The sequence below is a fragment of the Salvia splendens genome, chromosome 10, assembly GCF_004379255.2.
Source record: "Salvia splendens isolate huo1 chromosome 10, SspV2, whole genome shotgun sequence".
NCBI lineage: Eukaryota > Viridiplantae > Streptophyta > Magnoliopsida > Lamiales > Lamiaceae > Salvia > Salvia splendens.
The window spans coordinates 7,136,201-7,160,486 of record NC_056041.1 but is presented as its reverse complement, the minus strand read 5'-3'; the positions used below and the strand labels follow the sequence as shown (position 1 = coordinate 7,160,486).

The window sequence follows — 24,286 nt, the reverse complement described above, 5'->3', positions numbered from 1 at the left end:
TAATACAAATAGTATCAACTGTTGAAGTTGCATATTTTCAGCACAATTTCCCTCTTTACTTTTATTTTATTTCGTCTCTTTATGAATCATGATGATTTAATATTCGCGAATATTTTCTTAGAGTCATAGAGCATGGTTACTACTTATTCGCAGCAAAGTTGAGTCACCCCAAGATTATACATACTCCTTTCTTAATTTAACTTCGCATCGGCAAAAAAAAAAGCAAAGGGTCGGATTCAAAGAAGCAATTAATGGGTTGAATGGTGGACCCAATAATATGTACTTAATTGGTAGTGCAAACAGATTATACCACCGCATCAAATCAAGCTCTTCTTCTCCCTTCTACACTTAATAATCTCAGAATTACAACAATGGCGGACTGGGGTCCCGTCCTGATCGGAGTCGTGCTCTTCATCCTGCTCCAGCCAGGCCTTCTTTTCCAGATTCCGGGAAACAACCGCAACGTGGAGTTCGGCAGCATGAAGACCAACGGCAAGTCCATCACAGTCCACACCCTCATTTTCTTCGTCGTCTACGCTATTCTCATCCTCGCCGTTCATCTCCACATCTACACCGCCTGACTCTACCATTTACACCCTCTCTTCTTCTTCTTCTTCTTAAAAATACCAAAGATTTGCTCTTCACCTTTTTTTCTTTTTTAGGCAAGCTGTTTACTTTTTGGAACAAATAGAAAATGCATGTGTCAATAAATATGGTTCATAGAATTTAGGCTGAATTTCATATAATTTTCCCTGTAGTTTGAGACATGTTCAATTAAGATGAGTGTGTATGATTCTTGAGTAATTTCTGCTGATTTGGATATTTATGAAGTACAATATTGAGAAAGAAATGCACCACATAAGGCAAGAAACATAAAATTTATATTGTGTATACTATAAGGAAAATACATCTCTACATGTGTAAAAATTGGGCAAGAAGATAAAGAGAGAGAGAGAGAGAGAGAAAATGATATTGATAGCTAGTCAGCATGTATATGAACTCCAATAGCAACAACCAAGAGGGTGTAGATGCAGAAGAACAAAATGGCATGTACGAGGATTGAGATCCCACTGGTGTACATGTTGCCGAATTCGATGAACCTCCCCCTCGCCGGCAGCTGGAATAGCAGCCCCGGTGATAGGAGAATGAACAGCCCCACCGCCACTGCCACTGGCCCCCAATCAGCTCCCATGCTCCTCTTACTAACTCTGCCTGCCTCTCTGTCTGACTTTGCTAGATTTTTTATGCTGATGTTAATTGATGCCACAAGATTTGTCTCATTCCATATATGTTGGCTGCAAATAAGTAGGGAGATGTTGTCTTGTAGTGATGAGGGATGGATGTTTCTTAGTGGAGAAGTTGAGTGAAGTTGAGCACAAGGTAGGATTTGGGAGGAGGGAAAGTATATGTGATTGATAATGGGATTTTGCTTTTTTAGAAGTTGACACATACTTTTTTTCTCTCCTAAGCTTCTCAATTATTCATTCTATATATATACTACACATTTCCATTGCTTTTGTAAAGAACTAGAAATGCTAGCTTGTAAAAGTTACATATTCTTGATGAAAGATCCAGAAAAAGCAGGCCAGAGAGGTCGTCTAGGAGGCTTTAGATTATTGGAGTTGCGCTAACATGCTAATTTAAAGAATTAGATATGTATTTTCAGCAAAAAATGAACAAAAATTTAAAGGTCGGTAAACGGTTTTATTAGCGTAATTCAATTACTTGAATTTAAGGGTGGGTAAACGGTTCTCGGTTAACCGATAACCAAAATTCACGGTGTTCGGGTCGGTACCGGTTAGTCATTTTGCTAGAAGTCGGTTATCAATTATAACCGATAACCGAAAATTAAATTCAGTTTTAATTCAATTATATTTTTAACTAATAAACTTCTATATTATTTTTTTTACTTTTAAAATTCCATATCTATATTACATTGATTTTGCACCTCTTTGTGTCACAATAGAAGAAAATATAATTTACTTCCAAATTTTCTTAAAGTGTCATATTGAACTATCAAACTATATTTCAATTTGTGTAGGTTTCATTTATAATATCTCAAGTCAATAAAAAGTGTCTAAACATTATTTTAAAAATAAGATCTCTTAAAGTCAGTAAAGTGCCTAAAAATTATTTTAAAAATAGGATATCCATTCACGTAATTAACATAGAAAAAAATAAAGTGCTATATTATATTTCTATTATTAATCTATTAGAGCATCCGCAGCGGTGGCGAAAGTCGCCACCGCCGTCCGCGCCGTTGGCAAGGCGAAGGACCGCCGCCGCTGCAGCCGCGCCGCTGGCACGGCGCTGCTCGATGTATCGAGCACGTCCGTGCCAGCGGACGCACACGTGTCGTCCTCCCATTCGTCAACGGCATAGCCGTTGAGTTTAAAAAAAAAATTTTTTTTTTTAAAAATCGGTTTTTTAATTAAAAACCGATAAAAAATAATAAAAAAAAATTCACGCTCCATCTGCTCCCGAACCCGCACCCTATGTTCCACCTCCACCCCCGAACAACTCGTTGTGGACCCTTTTGGCCCAACTCAATATGGCCGATAGGTCAACTATGACCCCCACGCAACTTCAAACGCACGAGTCCATGATATTGGGTCTCCAAAAACAATTGGGGTTGGTGCCGCCGGATGCGTAGTCTTCCTCGGGTAATATTAGCCAATAATTATGTAATTTTTAATTTTTAGGAGTTTAATTATGTAATTTTTAATTTTTAGTATTTTAATTATGTAATTTTTAATTTTTAGGATTTTAATTATGTCTTTTTATTTTATTTGTAATTTGTAATTTTTATTGTGGTTTTTTTAATGAATTTTAGTATTATGAAAATGTTTTTGTGTAATTGAATTTTATATTAATTGTGCTTGTCCTTGCGGAAGAGCACAGTTGTGGGTGTTGTGCTCTTGACAGAGAGCAGGCATGAATAGTACCGCCCGGGCCCACAACCGTGCCGCTGGCAAGAGCACGGTTGTGGGTGCTCTTAGTATTATATTTCTATTTGGAGGAATAGATCTACTGTTTTGAGTTTCAGGATCAGGAAGCATGGAGATCTTCGAGAGCAATTCACTTGAATTTTTATTTCAAGCAATTAGTTGTATGACATACTGCTAAAAACTTAATGCAGCCAGCGGATTTTCATTTTCTTTCACTTTCACATTAATAATAATCCTATATTAACTAACAAAGATGAGGTTGTGGACTTTCTGCATCATAAATATCTCATGTAGCCCCATCAACCAATTAGAGTATTAGACTATCAAGATTCAAAACTAACAAGATTTGCATCATTTAAAATAACCATGAGCAATTCGGTTATTTCGGTTATAACCAATAACCGAACGGTTCTAACCGAGTCGGGTAATTAAGTACTAACCGAACCGAAGATCGGGTCGGTTCCGGTTAGTTTTTTGAACAATTTTTAGAGTCGGTTAACCGACAAGTCGGTTCGGTTATTATCCGAACCAACCGATTACCCACCCCTACTTGAATTAGAGTATTTACGCAAGAGATTACAGTTATTTTTGGATTGAAAATAAATTGATGCAAGTTCTAATGGTCGAAACTAAATGGATAAGTAATTATTTATACACTTAACACTTGCACTTGCAATTGCAATTGCAAGGTTATTGAACATAGCGTTTATTTACGGTATATATGACATCGTACACACTTAAACAAGTCCATGTTGATGATATTATCAGTCATGACGTTTGTTAAACAAACAAAGCCCACGTAAACAAGTCGTTTTTCACTAGATATATTTATATAAATAATGCCCACGTAACATAAGCTGGAATAGGTCAGTTGGTTAGAGCGTGTGCCGGTTAACCACAAGGTATGAGATTAATATTTTTAATTATGTGATTTCATTTTTCTAGTTTTATACTACTAGAATATTGTGGAATTGATAAATTGACTCACAAGATAAGATACAAAATACTACAAAGCACACCAAATGCGCGCTCCACGTCCTTGCGCGCCGACTCCTGCCGTTCCGCAAAGTAGGTCTTCCTCTCATTTGATGCGCATCTGATCGTCTTCACAAAGACGGGCCACCTGGGGTATATCCCATCCGCTAAGTAGTAGCCCATATCATGCTGGTTCTCGTTGGCGATAAAACTGATGGCCGGACCGACGCCGTGGCACTGCTCGTTGAAAAGGGGCGACGAGTTGAGGACGTTGAGGTCGTTGTTCGACCCGGCTACCCCAAAATATGCATGCCAAATCCACAGCCGGTAATCAGCTACGGCCTCGAGGATCATCGTGGGATTCTTTCCCTTGTAGCCGGTCGTGTAGAACCCTTTCCAGGCAGCGGGGCAGTTCTTCCACTCCCAGTGCATACAATCTATGCTGCCTAACATACCCGGGAACCCATGCTTCTCCTCGTGCATCTGCATCAGCTCCTGGCAGTCTTCGGGGGTAGGGCTTCGAAGGTACTGTTCACGGAATATTTCAACCACGCCCTGACAGAAATACTTCATACATTCAAGGGCAGTCGTCTCACCGATGTGGAGGTACTCGTCCCACATGTCTGCCGCGCCTCTGTAGGCCAACTGTCTGATTGCCGCAATGCACTTTTGAATATGTGTGTAGCTGGGTCTGCCAGCCGCATCGTGCCTCAAGCGGAAACACATATATTGACGCTCCAAAGCGTCAACAATACGCATAAACAGGGCCCTGCTCATCCTAAAACGCCGCCTGAAAAGGTTGGCGTTAAACCGCGGCTCCGATGCGAAGTAGTCTTCATATAGCCGCTGATGTGCAGCTACGTGATCCCGCTCAATCACTGCTCGGCGGTGGACAACGGGTCGAGGTCGAGGTACCGCCGGCTGCAAGGCCCTTTGTATCAGCTGGTTTATCTCATGGGACGTATAGGCCTCCAACTCTTCGTTCATTCGTCGTTCGTACTCCTCATCATCCCCACCACTACCACCACTACTACCACCCGCGTTACTCATTTCGCGTTGTTGATCTTGTACAGAAATTAAGATAGAGAGAAAACTCGTTAAAACAAGTGGTGCGAATGAAAATGACGTGCAAATCGCGTATATATAGTGTTTCGAAAATTAAATAAAAAAATAAAAAATCGGCTGGCCGATCGCTCGCCCATCGGGAGCCTGCAATGGCGGCCAGCCGATCGACGAACGCATCGGCCAGCGCCCGGGAATCGGCGTGCACTCGTCGTTTTTCTCACCGATTTGGCGCTCGCCAGCTGCAATGGTTCGGCAAGCGGACCGGCCAGCGCCGGAAATCGGCTAGCCGGTCTGCTCGCCGCCACTGTGGATGCCCTTATGACTATGTTAATTCACTGTTTAGGGTGACATGTGCTGATGTGTTGGGTGGCGAGTTAAAATCGTCTGACACAACATCACATATTTCACTAGAAAAGAGGCAGATGGGATGTGAAATTTTCATATTTTGTGATTTAATTTTCAAATGGATCGTGAGTGAATAAAGCAGATAAGTAAAAGTATTTATTTTATTTTAAATCTCTGCTATATATACTAAAATAGCTATAATTAAAAATGTAAGTAGTAGTATTTGGTTGATGAGATCTTCAAGGGCAAAGACAAGTTTAAAATTGCTAGTCATAAATATATTACCGTGTAAATAAAGAGTATAGTAGTGATAAATTATAAGAAAAGATTGTTCAAACTATAAAATTGCACTATTTGTAGACGTGAAGTGAACTCACCGAGACAGCTTCTCGATCTCCAGTCAGATAAACTCTCCAAAAATATCAATCAAAAAGTTTACTTCATCCTGTTCATTAAGATGGTCAGAACTAATCATAACAAAATTTTGATTTTTAATTAGTTTATTTATTTTAATTAATTGTATGTGGTACATAAATACATATTCTAGCAAAAAATGATGACTACAATGTTCAGGTTATTCCGACCACTTTTAGCGACCAAAATCCAACCGTATAGATCACAGAAAAGCTACCGTCAAGAGCTTTCTAATGACAACTAAGGAAACTTGATTTCATGTGAAATTATTAAAAAATAAATAAAAAATTTGTAGCGGTGGACGATTGTCACGATTCCAATTCTCAGTGGAGAAGGCAAAAACTGAGAGGACTTGAAATCCATATTTCATGCAATATCTCAAGATTTGTAAAAGGGCATTTCCACAGAGCTCTGTGCCCTAGAATTTGGGCAGCCCATAGTTTTGGGCCCACCTTCTGTTTCCATCCATTATGATACCGACATGTTTGGGCATCACTCCTTCTACGCCTGCCTCCAGCAGGTTCTTCTCATTCTCAATTCCTGAAACTTCACATTTTTTACTGCCTGCCAAACGTAACCTTAAAATGGAAGATTTGGTCTTGCAAAGCTGCGTGGGATTTGATAAGAAGAAATGTTTATCATGTTTTGTGAGGGTGATGTTGGAAGGCGAAGTCATGTTTGGTGCTACAGGAATTGACCACATTTTAATGTGCTATAAATATGTCTTTTTAGAGCATTCACCATGATTTCGCCCGGCCATAGTTCAGCCATAGCCCAGCCACAAACTCCTCCTGCCACATCATCAGCACTAAAAATCCTCCTACCACATCATCAGGACAAGCAAATAGCCCAGCAATAGCCTAGCCACATCACTCCTAATTATATAAAACAAATAATTGACAATCACACAAAATACGGAATTAAATTTACGACACAGATACGAGAAAATTCAATAATATTATTTAAATTTAAAAAGTACATTAAAAAAATACATTAATTTAAAAAAAGTACTTTAAAAAATACATTAATTTAAAAAAATTATACTATTATTAAAAAAAAAACCGACCTCCACCTTCTAATCTCCGTCGCCCCCGTCTCCACCGTCGCCGCCGGTACCCCCCCTGTGCCCCCCGGTCTTCAAATCGTCACGCATGCTCACGAGCAATGCGTGAAGAAAGCTCTTCTCCTCGGGGTCCTCTGCCGCCTTCCAATCGGCTAAGATCCTGACCATCTGAACACGCGTTTGTTGACGCGCGAAAAATTTGAGATCCTCTGTCGACTGGCCAAGGGGGATGCCGACTGGACCTCCTGGGACCCCCCGGCGCCCCCCTCGCCTCCAGTTGCGCCCGCCTTTGACCAACCGGGCGAGTTCGGCGAGCGAACGGTGGAGGGGACGGGAGCTCCTGCACATGATGTCGAGCCGGAGTGTGGGGGCCGGCAAGGCGACGGAATCGCCTTTTTTGCTGCAATGAAATATTAAGTGTTTCTTAGTTCGCTGACATCATGCTAAATTATTTGTCATATATTTGACCAGTTGTCCTTTTGTCTAACTCATATTTTAGATAAAGTGAGCTTGAAATCGCTTCTAGCTCTCCTAGAGCCCTAATACTATATCTGGCCGTGAGTTAGTTTTCCAATTATTCTTCCAAACAAATGCATCATTTGAATAATAGCTTCTGCATCTTTCCTTGCTCCGTACTTTGTGATGAGAGTTTCAACTGGTATTGCAAAACTTAAATATAAAAAAACAATGTTATAACTAAATATATTTTTAAAATAAAATAAAAAAAACTAAAATGCTATTGACTATGATTATAACATGTCGAAACGCAAGGGCATAATAAAAAAGCATGAGCGTCTCTACTCGTATCGGAAGACCGTGTTTCTTCCATTGGTATGTATATAATTTAAATGTTGCGTCAATACTTCTCAATTTTTTACATTTGGATAGTACTTCAATATTACTTACGAAATATCAATAAAAATTTAGATACAATATTTATAAAAAATTATTAATTGCATGACTTACGAGTTTTTTCTCCGGATAAAGTCGGTATACTATGTGAAACAACTCTATTATGAAAAGCTACATTGGTATGGCCAGATGCCGTGATTAAAGAACAGCCATTGGGCAATAATTTTTCTAGAGAAAGTGCCAACTCCATTGATGTAGTATAAATAATGCAACATGATTCATGTTTTTCTATCAATCAATTTGGATTTGGCGTATACATTCAGAACATAATATAATTGAAACAAAAAACTAAAAAAATTGCTAAAATTTTAAATTGAACTAGAAACCGGGTTCGGTTTGCAAAATTATATCTCGGGATTAAATTTGTAATGTGTTTGGTTCATTAGATTCAATCTCACAACTCAATCCTAATAGATAATCATGGGATAATTAGTGATAGCTAAAATAATCTCACAACTCAATCCTAGATTATATATTAATATTATTTTATCTAAAAATGAAACATCACCTTATACCTTATTTTACTTTACGAGCATGTGTTTTTATATCATAGCAAAGTTGTTAGTATATTTATGATGTACAAGTATTAGTTGTACACCAAAAAAATATGATTCAAATCATGAGTCAGAGACACCAAAATTTTAATATTAGCCTTGCACAGTCAACTTTGACCAAAACATTAACATAACTTTTGAAAAATATAATAGAAAATGGATAGAAAAAATTAGTAAAATATAAAATTTATTTTTATATTAGTATTAATTAAATAGAATAATTGTGCTTAATTTCACTTACATACACTCTCCCCCAAGGTTTCAACTTTCAATACACATCCAGAAAACTGCCCAAACTAATCCAAGAATTCCAAATCGATAATCAAAATCATCTGTTCGACGAAATGCTTCATAGGCGTGCTCCTTTAGGTCACTACACCTTGATCGACTGCTTTGCTCGACTGAAAATACCTGATTTCAGGTTTGCAATTTGATGATTCCGCGAATTATTGATGATGATAAATGCTCGTAAAAATAAATCACGACACAGAGAATTTAACGTGGTTCGATTTACTGAGGTAAATCTACGTCCACGGGGAGAAATGGGGGCAGGTTTGTATTGCTTGATCTGCCAAATACAGCTTACAACACAGACTTGCTATATGATTGTTTCTCTAGAGAGATTCTAACCTCTTCTATCAGATCTAAGTTCTATTTATATAATGAACTCAGATCATGGCTTGCATCACCACCCTAAGTCGTGGATGTCGTGTAGGTTATGGCCTAAGATCGTGGGCGAAGCGTAGGTCATGGCCTACGATCGTGGCCTGAACTGACATCACGTGGTAGTGGGTGTGTTGGACATCCTGTATGGGTCCACTAACTCCTTGTTCGGCCGAATACCGAGACCGAACTGCTTTGGTTGCCGATCTGAGAGTAGAGCTTGATGCCGACCTGAGAGCAGAGCTTGATTGGTTGGCTTTTACCGAGCTGTAGGCTGAGGCCGAACTCTTTGGTAATGCCGAACTGAACTCTTGGGCTTTGGGCTGGCCGAGCTGTCACTGCTATTGGGCTTGTTTAGTACGTACCCCATCACTACCCCCCCCGAAAAGCGAAGTGATTCACTTCGGCGAAGCGAGTCACTTCGGCATTCTGGAAAAGGGTACGGGGGAGGCTGAAGTCAGGGGACGTGCCCTGCGCGTGACTGCATTAAATGCGGCATTAAATGCGACAGTAAAATCCGGCCGTTGAATCCTGAAAAGGTGGGATATGAAACGGTGCGATGATTTGAAATCTTTTCCAAATCTGATAAATACCGTCTTTCTTCATCATTTGAACACCTTTGCTATTGGCTTCTTCTGCACTCTCTATCTTCTGCGTGAAAAATTTCCTTCCGCTTTCAAAAATTTCTTCAGACTACCTTCACCTTCAAAAAGTAAGAAAAATGTCTTCTTCTTCTTCTTCGGAGTCGGGTAGCGTTAGGAAAGGGGGTAAGGGGTCTTCTAGCCGGAAAGAATCCGGGGAGAAGACCGTAGAGTATTTTCACAGTATCTTGAGTAAGGATACTGTGATATCCCTTTACGAAAAATACTCTTTTCCTGGGGGGAAGGCGGTGGTACCTGACGGTGATCACAGGGCTGACTCCCCGCCGGAGGGTTACGTCACCGTGTATGAGGCCTGCTTAGAATGCGGGCTTCGTTTCCCCCTCCCTTCTGCCTTTATAGATTTACTAGATTTTTTTCAGCTTCCTTTAGGCCAGGTGACTCCGAACTCTTGGAGGCACTTGTCGGCCTTCGCTGCCGAACTCCGTAGGTTAGGAAGGGATTTGTCTTTGAAGGCGATCCTTAAATTCTTTCAATTTAAGAGGAAGGGGTCTTGGTTTTACTTGATCCCTTTACAGCCCTTTAGGGCCTTTTGTAAAACGAAGTGGCCGAAGTGGCAAAATCGCTTCTTCTACTATGATAGGACCGCGGCTCCTAGTTTTCCCTGGAGAGGGCCGGAGTCCGTTATCCGTCACCCTCGGCCTGAACCGTTGGACGAGCTCGATGGCGAGCTCAACAAGATTCCCATAGTTAGGAAACAATACACGGAGTCTGAGCTCGTCAAGGGCGACGTCGTGTTCGACATCTCGTCTTCGGACGAAGAGGCCGAGGGTGAGGATTTCTCTTTATCTTTATGCTCTACTGCTTTAACGAAGAAAATCTGACTTTGCTTTCTTGCTTTTTGGCAGTGTTCATGTTGAATAAGGCTATCAGAAAGTCCTCCGAGCTTGTGGAGCCGGAGAGAGAGAAGGCTACCAGCTCGGCGCCTGATGCCGAGAAGAATCCGAAGAGGCAAAAGACCTCTTCGGGTCCAAAGAAGCCGGAGTCGACTTCGGCAAGCAAGAAGGGGAAGACCCAGAAGCCCCCAAGGGCGCCAGAGAAAGACGTGGTCTTGGCGCCTCCTTCGGAGCATATCTGTGAGCCATTTTTATGGCCCACGGACTTCGCCGAGGTGAATTGTCTTCTTGATTCCTTGGCTTGGCTTGTCTTGTATTTTTGGTGCCCTCTGTTAACTTTTTTCCTTATCCATTTTCAGAGGAATGATATGCTCTCCAAGCTCGTCGCCGTCGAACTCTCCAAAGCGTCCAACGACTATGCCGAGATGCAGAGGAAATTGGCGGCTGCTTGTCACCGGGCCGAGCAGGCTGAGGCAAACTTTGAGAAAGCCAGGGCTGCTAGGATTTCGGCCCAGGATGAAGCTCAGTTTGCCAAAAACCAGCTCGTCATCCAGCGAGAGCAGACGAAACGGAGGGATGCTGCCGCCGTGGTTGCCCAAGGAGAGGGTCTCCGTGCCTACACGGAGAGACTCTTTTTGAGCAGCCAGTTCTCGGCCTTTGTCGGTAGTCTGGTAAGGCTAATTGCCGATAAGGGCGAGCAGGGGCCCGACGTCGTGCTGCCTCTGTACAGCCGAGAGATAGCTGCTCGGCTTCAGAATCTGCCGCTCCTTGAGGAGCTCGCTTCATCCTCGGTCCTGCTTTCTGCAGACCGAGTCCGGAGTTGTCGAGCTGATCGGGACGAGAACCTGGAGGCTATCTTTGCCTCCGTGGGACCCGTTTCACCCGCTTCGACTTACAACGGAGAGGGTGAGGCCGAGCCGCTGGAGCGGGAGGCCGAAGTCGATCAGGCCGGGCATCCGGAGAAGGAGGCCGATCAGGAGGCGGAGGCGAGGCCGGCAGGAGGCGAGGCCGAGGCTGAGGTAGCCCAGGAGAAGGAAGCTGTACCAGACCGAGGAGCCGGAGACGAAGCAGGCGGAGTATGATTTCGTCTCCCTTCTCTTAGTCTAGTTTCTTCCTTGTAAAATGGCCTTGAAGCCCTAGTGTAAAAAATTTTCCTTGTGAATGAAAAATTCTCTACATTTGTCTTCGTATAGCTTTTCGTACTCGCCTTTACTCCTGTTGTATTTTACTATCTGCTCGGTACAGCTGCCGAACTAATATAGCTGCTTTGTACTCAAGGAGATGGAGATACTTCACTGGAAACGGCTGTACTCTTCGGCTTTAGACGAAGCTGAGAGAAGAGCTATAGCCGATCAGACGAAGAATGACGAGCTTCTGGCTCGTTTAGTGAAGCTGGAGGCCGATAATAAGGACTTAGAGTCCGATAAGAAGGATCTGGAGGCCGAGCTGAATACGACCATTGCTGAGAGGACTGCGTACGAGGATTACATCCGTGTGCGCGGGGGATTGACCATCTCAGATGTTCAGAGTCGAGTTGACGAACTGTGGGAGGAATATCTTGTACTCCGGAGGAACAATGCGCTGGAGAGCTCGGCTTGCCAACAAGTTGTGAAATCATTACGGCGCTGGGCTTCTCGGTACGACATTGTTCTTTCTCGGCGCCCCTCCATAGAAAGATTCCTTCGGCATATCGTGCCAACAGATGCTCGCACTCCAGATCAAACCTCTGGTTCCCTTGTTCAAAATCCTACTCCCAGCCAACAACGAACTCCGGAACAGCCGGAAACGTCAAGACGAGAACGGGCTCAGGAGCAACCGGAATCGTCAAGACGGGGACGGACTGAAATTCGCCGAGGAGTTGTGACTATGAGCGAGCAAGATCAGCAGATGCTTATTGCAGAGACTCTTCATCGCCGAGGTGTTAGGACTTCTCGGGCTCGGGGAAGAGGCGTTGGGTCGAGGATAGCATCTCGTCGACCTGCTTATTCTTCATCTGCTCGGAACAACCGAACTCGGCTTCCAGAGGATTTTGCAGATAGGTGGCTTAACTTCAGCAACCCTGGACGGTAGAATAGTCCTTTGTAATAGCGTAACGCCATTTTGTAGGGTAGCGGAGTTGTATGCCGAACAAGATTTGATAAATGAAATTTTGTTTTCGCTTCTAACACTGTATTTACAGCTTAGCGAAAAAATTTCATCGTACTTGTCCTCGGTCTTATGAAGTAAACTTCTTTGACCGGACTTGGTCCTTGGTCTGATGAAATAAACATCTTTGACCGGACTCGTCTTTGGTCTGATGAAATAAACACCTTTGACCGAACTCGTCTTTGGTCTGATGAAATAAACATCTTCGACCGGACTCGTCTTTGGTCTGATGAAATAAACATCTTTGACCGGACTTGGTTTGTGTTCTAATTTTGCGATTTTTGTCGCCGGGATCGAACTTTCCCTTGTCCTAATTCGGCGAGTTTTATCGCGTGGATCGGACTTTCCCAGTTAACCGAAGTGGTCTTATGCAGTAAACCTCTTTGACTAGACATGGTCGTCCTCGGTCTTATGAGGTAAACTGCTTTGACCGAACTTGGTCGTCCTAATTCGGCGAGTTTTATCGCGTGGATTGGACTTTCCCTTGTCCTAATTCAGGCAAGTTTTATCGCGAGAATCGGACTTTTGTTGCAGTTCGTTTCAGACGAAGTGCTTGATTCTTAAGCAGAATTGTGGTCTTGTATCCTCTTTAGAAGCTTTGACACACAATCGTGGGCTTGTTGCAGCTCGTTTCAGACGAACTGCTTGTTTAAGCTGAATTGTGGTCTTGTATCCTCTTTAGAAGCTTTGACGCGCAATCGTGGGCTTGTTGCAGTTCGTTTCAGACGGACTGCTTGTTAAGCTGAATTGTGGTCTTATATCCTCCTTGGAAGCTTGGACTCACAATAGTCTTTAATAATCGATCTAAAAAGGGGATCAGTCTTTAAAGAACGATATACCTTGGTACCATTTGTAAGAGACGACAAGCACATAGAGACAAAACACATAGGGAAAAAATGAAAAAGACGAAGGAAAAAAAACTTTAAACCTTTTTTTTTAAAACGACAAGTAAAAGGTACAAGTAAAAAACAAACAAATAAAAACACATACCCCTATGACCGAACTAGACACGAGACGGACTGACCGGACTTGTCTCTTACAAGTGGAACTTCTTGAGGTTGGAGACGTGCCATGTTCGGGGTACTTGTTCTCCTGACATGTGAGTCAATTTATAAGACCCTTTGCCGAGGACTTCTGACACCCGATATGGACCCTCCCATGTGGGTTCGAGTTTGCCCAGCTTTTCTGCTCGGCTTACTTCGTTGTTTCTCAAGACGAGATCTCCCACTTGAAATTGAAGCTTTTTCACCCTTTGGTTATAATACCGGGCTACTTGCTCCTTATACTTGGCTGCTTTTATGCACGCCAATTCTCTTCTTTCTTCGGCGAGATCTAGTTCTGCTCTCAGTCCGTCGTCATTCATTTCTGAGGAGAAATTTAGGGTTCGGGGACTGGGTACGCCGATCTCCACCGGAATTACGGCTTCAGTGCCGTACACCAGGCTATACGGAGTTTCACCGTTGGAGGTTTTGGGTGTAGTTCGGTAGGACCATAGGACTTGAGGGAGATTTTCTACCCATTGTCCTTTGGCTTGTTCTAACCGAGCTTTTAACCCTTTCACCAGAATCCGGTTCGTTACTTCCGTTTGTCCGTTTGCTTGGGGATGGGAGACCGAAGTGAACCGCTGTTGAATGTTCAGCTCTTGGCACCAATTCTTGAACGTCTTGTCGGTGAACTGAGTCCCATTATCCGAGATGAGGATGTGGGGTATGCCAAATCGGCACACTATGTTCTTCCAGACGAAGTCCAATGCCTTTGAGCTCGTTATCGTAGCTAAAGGTTCAGCCTCCACCCACTTCGTGAAGTAGTCCACGGCAACGATAAGGAATTTCATTTGCCGAGGAGCTTGAGGAAGTGGTCCCACTATGTCTATGCCCCATTGCATGAAAGGCCAAGGGCTTTGCATAGTGTATAGATCAGTCTGCGGCATCCTTGGGACATTTGCATGAATTTGGCACTTCGTACACTTCTTGACGAGCTGCACTGCCTCTTGTACCATGGTTGGCCAATAATATCCCCATCTCAGAACTTTTTTAGCTAAAGCTCTGGCTCCGATGTGGCTACCGCACGATCCTTCATGAACTTCTCTGAGGATGTAGTCCGTCTCTTCTGGTCCTACGCACCGCAATAACGGCTGGAGGTAAGACTTTCTAAAGAGGACTCCTTCATGAAGTTCGTACCGAAGAGCTCGGCACGTGATCTTCCGAGCTTCTCTCTTATCCTCGGGCAATTGTCCTTGATCCAGATACTGCAAGATCGGCGTCATCCAGTTCGGCGAGCTGGATACAGAATGTACCTCGGCTTCATCAATGCTTCGATGCATTAATTCTTCCGCCTTTGAGCTCGGATCTGAGGCCAACTTACTTAAGGTATCTGCTCGGCTATTTTCCGCTCTGGGAATGCGGATTATCCGGAAATAGGAGAAACTTCGGCTGATGCTTTGCGCTTTGTCCAAATACTTCTTCATTCTCTCGTCACGGGCTTCACTTGTACCCAACATGTGATTTACTATGACTTGTGAATCACAATGGACTTTGAGAGATTTGACGAGTAGACTTTGCGCTAACTGGAGTCCGGCCAGGAGGGCTTCGTACTCGGCTTCATTATTAGTAGTGGGGAATAGGAAACGAAGTGAGTAGGTTACCTCGTGTCCGTCGGGAGCGACAAGTAAAATACCAGCTCCACTTCCCATCTTGTTTGAAGCTCCATCTACGAATCCGCTCCAGCAGTCCGGCGGCTCTACTTCGGATTCCAAGGGTTGTGCTAGTTCGGCATTGGCAGAATTCTTCTGTTCGGCAATAATAGGAATTGCTTGATCGAACTTCGCTTCTGCAAGAAAATCTGCCAAGGCTTGTCCCTTGATGGCTTTCCGAGGTAGATATTCAATTGTGTGCTCTCCCAACTCTATAGCCCACTTGGCGATTCTGCCCGATGCTTCTGGCTTGGTCAAAACTTGCCGAAGAGGTAGATCGGTTAAGACGCATACCTTGTGAGCATAGAAGTATGGCCGCAGTCTCCTTGCTGCATTTACTAACGCCAGAGCAATTTTTTCCAGAGGTTGATACCTTGTTTCTGGACCTCTTAATGCTCGGCTTGTAAAGTAGATGGGAAACTGCTTTAGGCCTTCTTCTCGTACAAGCACCGCGCTGATGGTTTGATCCGATGCCGCTAAGTATAAGAATAGTACTTCGGCTTCGGCTGGAGCAGAGAGAATAGGAAGCTCGGCTAGATAACTTTTGAGCTCGTCAAAGGCCTTTTTCTGCTCGGCTCCCCACTCGAACTTTGGTGCCTTTTTCAACACCTTGAAGAACGGCAGTTGCTTTTCGGCTGCTTGGGAAAGGAATCGACTCAGTGCGGCTAGACATCCGGTTAGCCTTTGCACGTCATGTATGGACTTCGGCATTGCCATGTTCTGAACGACTTGAACTTTTGAGGGGTTTGCCTTGAGTCCGTCTTTTGAAACCCAACAACCCAGAAACTTTCCCGAATCTACCAAAAAGGTACACTTTTGGGGATTAAGTTTGAGGTTGGCTTTCTTGAGCACGTTGAGAGTGGACTTGAGGTTGTGCTCGTACTCCGAGGTGCTTTTGCTCTTGACGACTATATCGTCAACATATACTTCGACTTCCTTTCCAATCAGGTGCCGAAAAAGCTTGTCTACCATCCTTTGATAAGTGGCTCCGGCATTCTTTAAACCGAATGGCATCTTTTTATAAGCGAAAATGCCGAAATCAGTAATGAAGGCCGTTTTTGAAGCGTCAATCTCATCCATTAAAACCTGATGGTATCCTTTGTATAGATCAAGAAAACAAAAAATTTCAAAGCCTATCAGAGCTTCTATTTTTTTATCTATGTTCGGAAGGGGATAGCAATCTTTGGGACAGTGCTTATTTAGATCGGTGAAATCTATGCACATCCGCCATCCTCCTTCCTTTTTCTTGATCATGACAGGATTGGCCACCCACGAAGGATACTTCACTTCGAATAACACATCCGCCTTCAATAATTGACGGACTTCGTCATGGATGACTTGACTTCGTTCTGCCGCAAAGAGTCTTTGCTTCTGTTTTATCGGCCGGACCGAAGGATCAATATTTAAACGATGAGTGATTACCTCGGGGGGCACTCCGGTCATGTCCAACGGAGACCATGCAAAGACGTCTTTGTACTCCTTGAGGAGCTGGATGGTTTTTTCCCGAAGTAGAGGCGTTCCCGCGAAGCCGATCTTAACCGTTCTGGATGGATCGTCTTCGTACAGCTGAACTGTCATCGAGTTCGGCTCCGGTATGACTTCGGTCATCGCCTCTGACTCTGGCTGCTGTGATTGCTATGCTTGGTGGTGCCGATCTGACTGCTCGGCACTTCTAAGCGCAATTTGCAGGCATTCCTTTGCTCTTTTTTGGTCACCTCGGATGACCGCTATCCCTCCTTTAGTAGGGATCTTGATGGTGAGGTGATAGGTGGAGCAAACGGCCCGAACTGTGTTGAGCCAGTCTCTTCCCAGGATGACGTTGTACGGGGACCGAGCTTTTACCACGAAAAACTCAATCATCGTACTGGAGCTAGTAGGCGCTTTCCCCACCGTGATCGGAAGGCTGATAATACCTTCAGGGCGGGTGTCCTCCTGGGCGAAGCTCTTCAGGGGAAGCGGAGCCGGGCTGAGCCGAGCTGGGTCCACTTCTAGTTTGTCGAAGCACTCTTTAAAAAGAATGCTGACTGACGCTCCTGTATCCACAAACACCCTGTGGATCAGTTTGTTTGCCACTCCGGCTTGGATGACAATGGCGTCTTGGTGAGGAGAGATGGCCGGGACGGGATCAGCATCCGAGAACGTAATCACTTCGTCCTGCTTCAGCCTTTTATGCGTTGGCTCCTCTCGATTGGAGCCCCTGCGCTCTGACTTCAGGGACGACTTGGTCTTCCCGGCAGGGAGAGCGTCAATAGTCAGGATTACTCCATCATATTGCGGCTCGTCATCGTCTTCGGGATCCGGCTGCCTTTTCGGATCCTGAGGAGCGCAGTTCGCACCTCTCTGCTTCTTATTCTTCTTTGACTGCTTGCTTTGGTATTTTTTCAATGTCCCTGCCCTCACAAGAACATCGATACCTGCAGCCAAGTTTCTGCACTCCTCGGTATCGTGACCGTGGTCTTGATGGTAGGAGCAGTAGTTATCCTGGGGTCGGCGCGCGGCAGATTTCGTCATCCGCTTTGGCTTTTCGAACAGGTCGGAGTGTAGTTCGAAAATTTCCGCTCTCGGCTTGTTCAGCGGTACGAACTGAGCGGGCGGCTTCTCGGGATTGAGACGGGGTCCCAATCTGTCTTGCACCGGAGTCCTTTGAATCCTTTCAAAAGGAGTTCGGCGAGGATGTCCCTGATCGCCAAAAGGAGTTCGGCGAGGATGTCCCTGATCGCTATGATCGGGCTTCCTCCTGTCTCCTCGGGACGATGAGCTGTCTAACGACCGTTTGCGACGGTCTGCCTCATCGGCTCGGGAGTACTGGTCCGCAATGTCCCACATTTCCTGAGCTGTCTGCGGACCGCACTCAACGAGCTTCCTGTAGAGAGCTCCGGGCAGGATTCCATTTTGGAATGCCGAGATGACAAGCAGATCGTTGAGATCGTCCACTTGCAGGCATTCCTTGTGGAATCTTGTCATAAAGTCGCTGATTTTTTCGTCGCGACCTTGACGAATGGAAAGCAGCTGAGCCGAAGTGATTCGGGCTTCCGCTTTCTGAAAGAACCTCCTGTGGAAGGCATCCATTAGATCTCGGTAAGATCTGATGCTGCCCTGGGGGAGGCTATCGAACCACCTTCTCGCGTTCCCGATGAGCAGCTCGGGAAATAGCTTGCACATGTGGACCTCGTTGAGACCCTGGTTCGCCATGTTATATTGATAGCGCCCCAGGAAATCGTGAGGGTCCACGAGCCCGTCGTAAGTCATCGACGGAGTTCGGTAGTTCTGTGGTAGGGGAGTTCGGGTGATGTCGTCCGAGAACGGAGTCTTCAGTGCTCCGTACACGGCGAATCCGATATCTCGTCGGTATGGAGGAGATTGAGTTCTCCTGTGATTCCGGTACCGAGGAAGATCAGGAATATGTCGGGGTTGAGGATTCTTCTTCCTGGAAGACACGGCACTACTGCGGTAGTGACTTTCATGTCTGGATGAGGAAGGAGAATCCTCCGTTTTCGTCTTCGGCTCTTGGCTCTTTTGCAGGAAGGCTAAGAACTCATCCTGCTTCTCAGCCAAGAACAGCTTGACAGCCTCATTCAGATCAGGCTGCTGGGAAGACTCAGTGGGACGATTTTTGGAGCGGCCTGTTCCTTCGCCATGAGAACTGGTGGTGGATTTATCCCTAGGCTGTTTTCCAGACCTATGGGATGGATTGGCTTCCTCCGGGTTCTCACGGGCAGGAATGCGGGTATTCTGCGATCTGGTATGCATTTTTTGGGTGGAAAAAATGGATCAAAAATTCGCTTTATCACAAATTTTGTTCTTCGTTTCCCACAGACGGCGCCAGTGATGATTCCGCGAATTATTGATGATGATAAATGCTCGTAAAAATAAATCACGACACAGAGAATTTAACGTGGTTCGATTTACTGAGGTAAATCTACGTCCACGGGGAGAAATGGGGGCAGGTTTGTATTGCTTGATCTGCCAAATACAGCTTACAACACAGACTTGCTATATGATTGTTTCTCTAGAGAGATTCTAACCTCTTCTATCAGATCTAAGTTCTATTTATATAATGAACTCAGATCATGGCTTGCATCACCACCCTAAGTCGTGGATGTCGTGTAGGTTATGGCCTAAGATCGTGGGCGAAGCGTAGGTCATGGCCTACGATCGTGGCCTGAACTGACATCACGTGGTAGTGGGTGTGTTGGACATCCTGTATGGGTCCACTAACTCCTTGTTCGGCCGAATACCGAGACCGAACTGCTTTGGTTGCCGATCTGAGAGTAGAGCTTGATGCCGACCTGAGAGCAGAGCTTGATTGGTTGGCTTTTACCGAGCTGTAGGCTGAGGCCGAACTCTTTGGTAATGCCGAACTGAACTCTTGGGCTTTGGGCTGGCCGAGCTGTCACTGCTATTGGGCTTGTTTAGTACGTACCCCATCACAATTATAGGAAAATTCTTCAAGCATGGCTACAAACCAACCTGATGTGGTAACTTTTAACACTTTCGTCAAAGGCCTTGTATTGGTCGGAAGGATCCTGAGGCAGCAAAGCTGTGTTGGAAGTTGTATGCGAGCAACTGTGCAATCCCGATGAATATACGTATACTACTATGATCAATGGGTTATGCAAAGCTGGAGATACTCTTGAGGCACTTGACTTGCTTACTCAATTGGAAAAAGGAAGCTGCAAACCTGATGTGTATGCTTATTTAACATAGTTATTGATGGTTTGTGCAAAGATAGAAAGGTCGACGATGCTCTCCACCTTGTGTGAGAAGGGGATTTCACCCGATGTAGTGACATATAGTTCAATAATTGAGGGGTTATGCAAACATAGTAGAGGAAAAGAGGCTGAAGGAAGATGATATCGAATGAAGTCTGCCCAGATGTGTTTACTTTTTGTAGATGCTCTTTGCAGAGAGGGAAAGATGGAAGAGGCTGAGCATATGTTGGTCACTATGAAGCAAATTGATGTCCAACCTGACATTTTCACATATAGTGAATTGATCAATGGATATTGTTTGCTGGGCTAGGTAGAGAAAGCTAGAAATATTTTCAAACTATTGTTGAAATCCGGCATCTAGCCTGATGTTAGGAGGAGTATAATAGTTTGATGAACATGTACTGCAAAATGGGACGAATTGATGAGGTTCGTCGTCTTTTTACCATGATTCGTGCCCATGAGTTAGAGCGCAGTGTGATTTCTTATAACATTATGCTGGAGGCTTTAATTCATGATGATCGATGTGAAGAGGCATTGAAGTTGTTCAAAGAGATGGAAGCTCTACAAGTTTATCCTACTACAATAACTTATGGAATCTTGTTACATGGTGATACGATGATGATGATGATTATTATTATTATTTAGTTAGTTAGTTAATTATAGATTTGCATATCTTTTCCATATCTTTTGTCTTGCTCATTAAGTTAGTATCCACTATTATAAATAGTTGACATTGTTATTCATATTATTCATTCAAGAAATATCAATTATCCTTCTATTTTATTTTCTCTTATTCTATTTCCTTTCAAACGTGCAAAACGCACAAAACCCTAATTTTGACGCCGGATTGATCGACGGGCAAAAGCTCCCGCGACGTTCGACGTAAAATCTACGAGTTAAGGAACTTCATCCTTAACAATTGGTGCTTTCATTGAGAGCTCTTCCTCCGAATCGCTGTCTACATGTCGTACGGCTACACCGGATATCAACTCCAGCAGGCGGATTACCACACATGGCAGCCCGTACCTCAACCCCTGCTCCATCCGATCAGAGCGTTAGATCAACAACCATCATATCCATATCCACACGATGGGAGACTCCACCCACAACACCATCCCTACCAAGCCCGTCAACCCACTTCTTGGGACCCGCCATGGCTGCGCCAGGAAACTGCGTGTCAGCAACCATCATCCTACGAGACAGATTTGTACTCGCCACCACCGCCCTCTTGTTGGGACCCGCCAAGGTTGTGCACGCAGCAGGGATACTCTCAGCCTTATCAACCGCCTCAGCAGCCACACCACACCTCGCTCAGACAACCCACTAGTTGGGATCCACCTGCCTACTGGGAGACAACGGGACAACGCCCCTTCTACGAGGTCTCGGCATACGATCATCCGCTGCCCCCCAACCATAACTCAGGATGGAATCAACCCGCGCCGCAACCACCTTGTCCATCCACCACCACGGCACATCTGACTCTCGCACAACTTCAACAATTGTTGGAAGCTTGCTACAGGATGGAGTCTCACCTTGTTGCAGCCAACCGACGCATCGACAACATGCTTCCTCCCGAGCTGCCTGAACCTGCGCAGTCCTACGGCTCTCAAATTTTTGGGTTTGGGGACCTCGTTAAGCACCTTCCTCCATCAGGAAATAGCAAGGCTTCACCGGGGCCGTCGGATTTAGTCCCCTACGACTCATTGGCTCCGCCGCAGCAATCGAGTACAACACCACCACCCTTTGCGCTGCTTCCCGATACCGCCCTCGAGCCGCCGTATGCTCTGTCCAAGACTTCAGTTGGGAATGTTTTAGAGTGCAATAAGAAAGAGATTGTGATTCTTGACTGTGATCGAGTCGAGGAAGGATTTGATGATTCTTCGGAGAATATTCTACATTCTTCTTCTCGTTTTGGTGGAGTTGAAAAGGTTGAGAAGATAGAGAAGTCCAGTCCGGATTCCGCACGTAAAGAGAAACCGGTTCACGGTTGCATCGAGATTCAGTGCGCGCGACAATTGAATGCTTCTCGATTCAAGATTCCCCAAGTCCAGATTGGTTTGGGTAGTTCCATTGTGGACAACGCATCGCTGAAATTATTGAGTGATTCATCTCATGTCAAGATTGTCGCAAGTATGAATCATCGATCAACATCGCTTGACGCCGATGCCCGGTTGATTCCTCCGCAAAATGACACTCTATGCTTGAGCATTCATGGACGCATTCACAAGATTTTAGAACCGAATTATCACGTCCATAAGGGTCATCCCTTTGTGATTTTTGATGGAGATGATGCAGAGAGACGCCCAACTATTAGGTGTATGTTTGATCCAGGAGGATTCCTCGACGCTCATCGTTGCTTCATGGTTCCCACCTTGAGGACAAGGTGGATTTCAACCGTGGGGGAGTTGATACGATGATGATGATGATTATTATTATTATTTAGTTAGTTAGTTAATTATAGATTTGCATATCTTTTCCATATCTTTTGTCTTGCTCATTAAGTTAGTATCCACTATTATAAATAGTTGACATTGTTATTCATATTATTCATTCAAGAAATATCAATTATCCTTCTATTTTATTTTCTCTTATTCTATTTCCTTTCAAACGTGCAAAACGCACAAAACCCTAATTTTGACGCCGGATTGATCGACGGGCAAAAGCTCCCGCGACGTTCGACGTAAAATCTACGAGTTAAGGAACTTCATCCTTAACACATGGTTTGTGCATTGCTCATCGTATTGATGAAGCATTTTCCATGCCATATGCCATGGAAATCTAAGGTTGCTTGCCTAATGTTATGATGTATACAATTCTAATTTCTGCCCTTGCGAAGAAGGGCGGATAGGAGAGACTAAGGGACGATGCAATTCTTCTGTTGAATGAGATGATTGCAAGAGGCGGATACACATTTGGTGCCACCACTATTTCGATGCTGAGTGAACCTCTGTGTAGGGAAGACAATGATGGGCTAATCGTGAAACTCCTTACACTTTCTATCTATTTCCTAAAAATGAGGCCGTGCCGTACAATTTCGCTAGCTAGCAGTTACCTATGGACACACCGCCGCTAAAGCAGTCGTACCTCCAGTCAATAAGAAGAAACTGGAACCCAGCCCAACAGCTCCTGCTCGAATTCAGACAGGTATGCTTCGAATTGGAAGTTCACAAGAGGAAGATTAAAGAGATTCATGTTTTTAGTTAGGGTGAGGAGTGTTGATCCTTTTCATTTTGTTAATGTATGAAGTGCCATAGGCATTCAGGAATGAGCTTCGGGTGGAGAGTGGGTCGATCATCTGTTTACAAATGCTTCTTGTCTTCCATAGCAGAGGGAGACATGATGAAGCCCTGAAGCCAAACGCCCGAAACCAAGAAAGTGAACGAACAACTGCAAGTATCTTGGTCATGCTGTTTTTCTGGGGAAACGAGACGTGAAAGACGAAGAGAGGGATGGAGCATGGAGATACAGTTACATATGTTTATGATTGTTGTTAGGTGATGCCAATAACAGGATGTTAAGTCTCTTTGGTAATTTCATTCATTCTTGTTTCCTAGATCACCTTTTCGTTGTGCCTCTTACCGTCGCCTACATGATTATTAGGGGTGCTATATATTTTTGCTTGATTTTTGACTTGTTTTTTTCAAAATGGCTAAGGTAGTAGGCAATCATCCAAAAAAAGAAGCATTAATATTGTTAACATGTCAAACAAAGTCTAATCTGAAATGAAATTCTATTTTTCAGCAACTCCTACATGAAGAATAATTCATATTCATCCAAATTTGGAGATGATTGAAGCAACAAAATGTATTTTATTCTTTAATTTACTTATTTTAAAATATATACACATGGAATTATTATATTGGTGGAGTAGAAAATGATGTAGGAGATTTCTTATTTTAAGAATATACACATGGCACTATTATATTGGTGAGGTAGCAAATGATGTAGGAGATTTTTCATTTTAAAAAATAAACGCATGGCACTATTATATTGGTGTGGTAGCAAATGATGTAGGAGATTTTTCATTTTAAAAAATAAACGCATGACACTATTATATTGGTGTGGTAGCAAATGATGTAGGAGATTTTTCATTTTAAAAAATAAACACACAGCACTATTCTATTGGTGGGGTAGCAAATGGTGTCAAAGGTGGTGGAGGTGATCCGCTCTGCTCAAATTATCAAAGCAACATTTTAAAAAATAAACACACAGCACTATTCTATTGGTGGGGTAGCAAATGGTGTCGAAGGTGGTGGAGGTGATCCGCTCTGCTCAAATTATCAAAGCAACCATTGGTGGTATT

At 44.0% G+C, this 24,286-nt stretch overlaps 1 pseudogene; it reads left to right on the top strand.

The window, feature by feature from the left end:
• Positions 1–1,043: 1,043 nt before the first annotated feature.
• On the top strand, positions 1,044–23,334 carry LOC121752555 (annotated as a pseudogene).
• Positions 23,335–24,286: the final 952 nt, after the last annotated feature.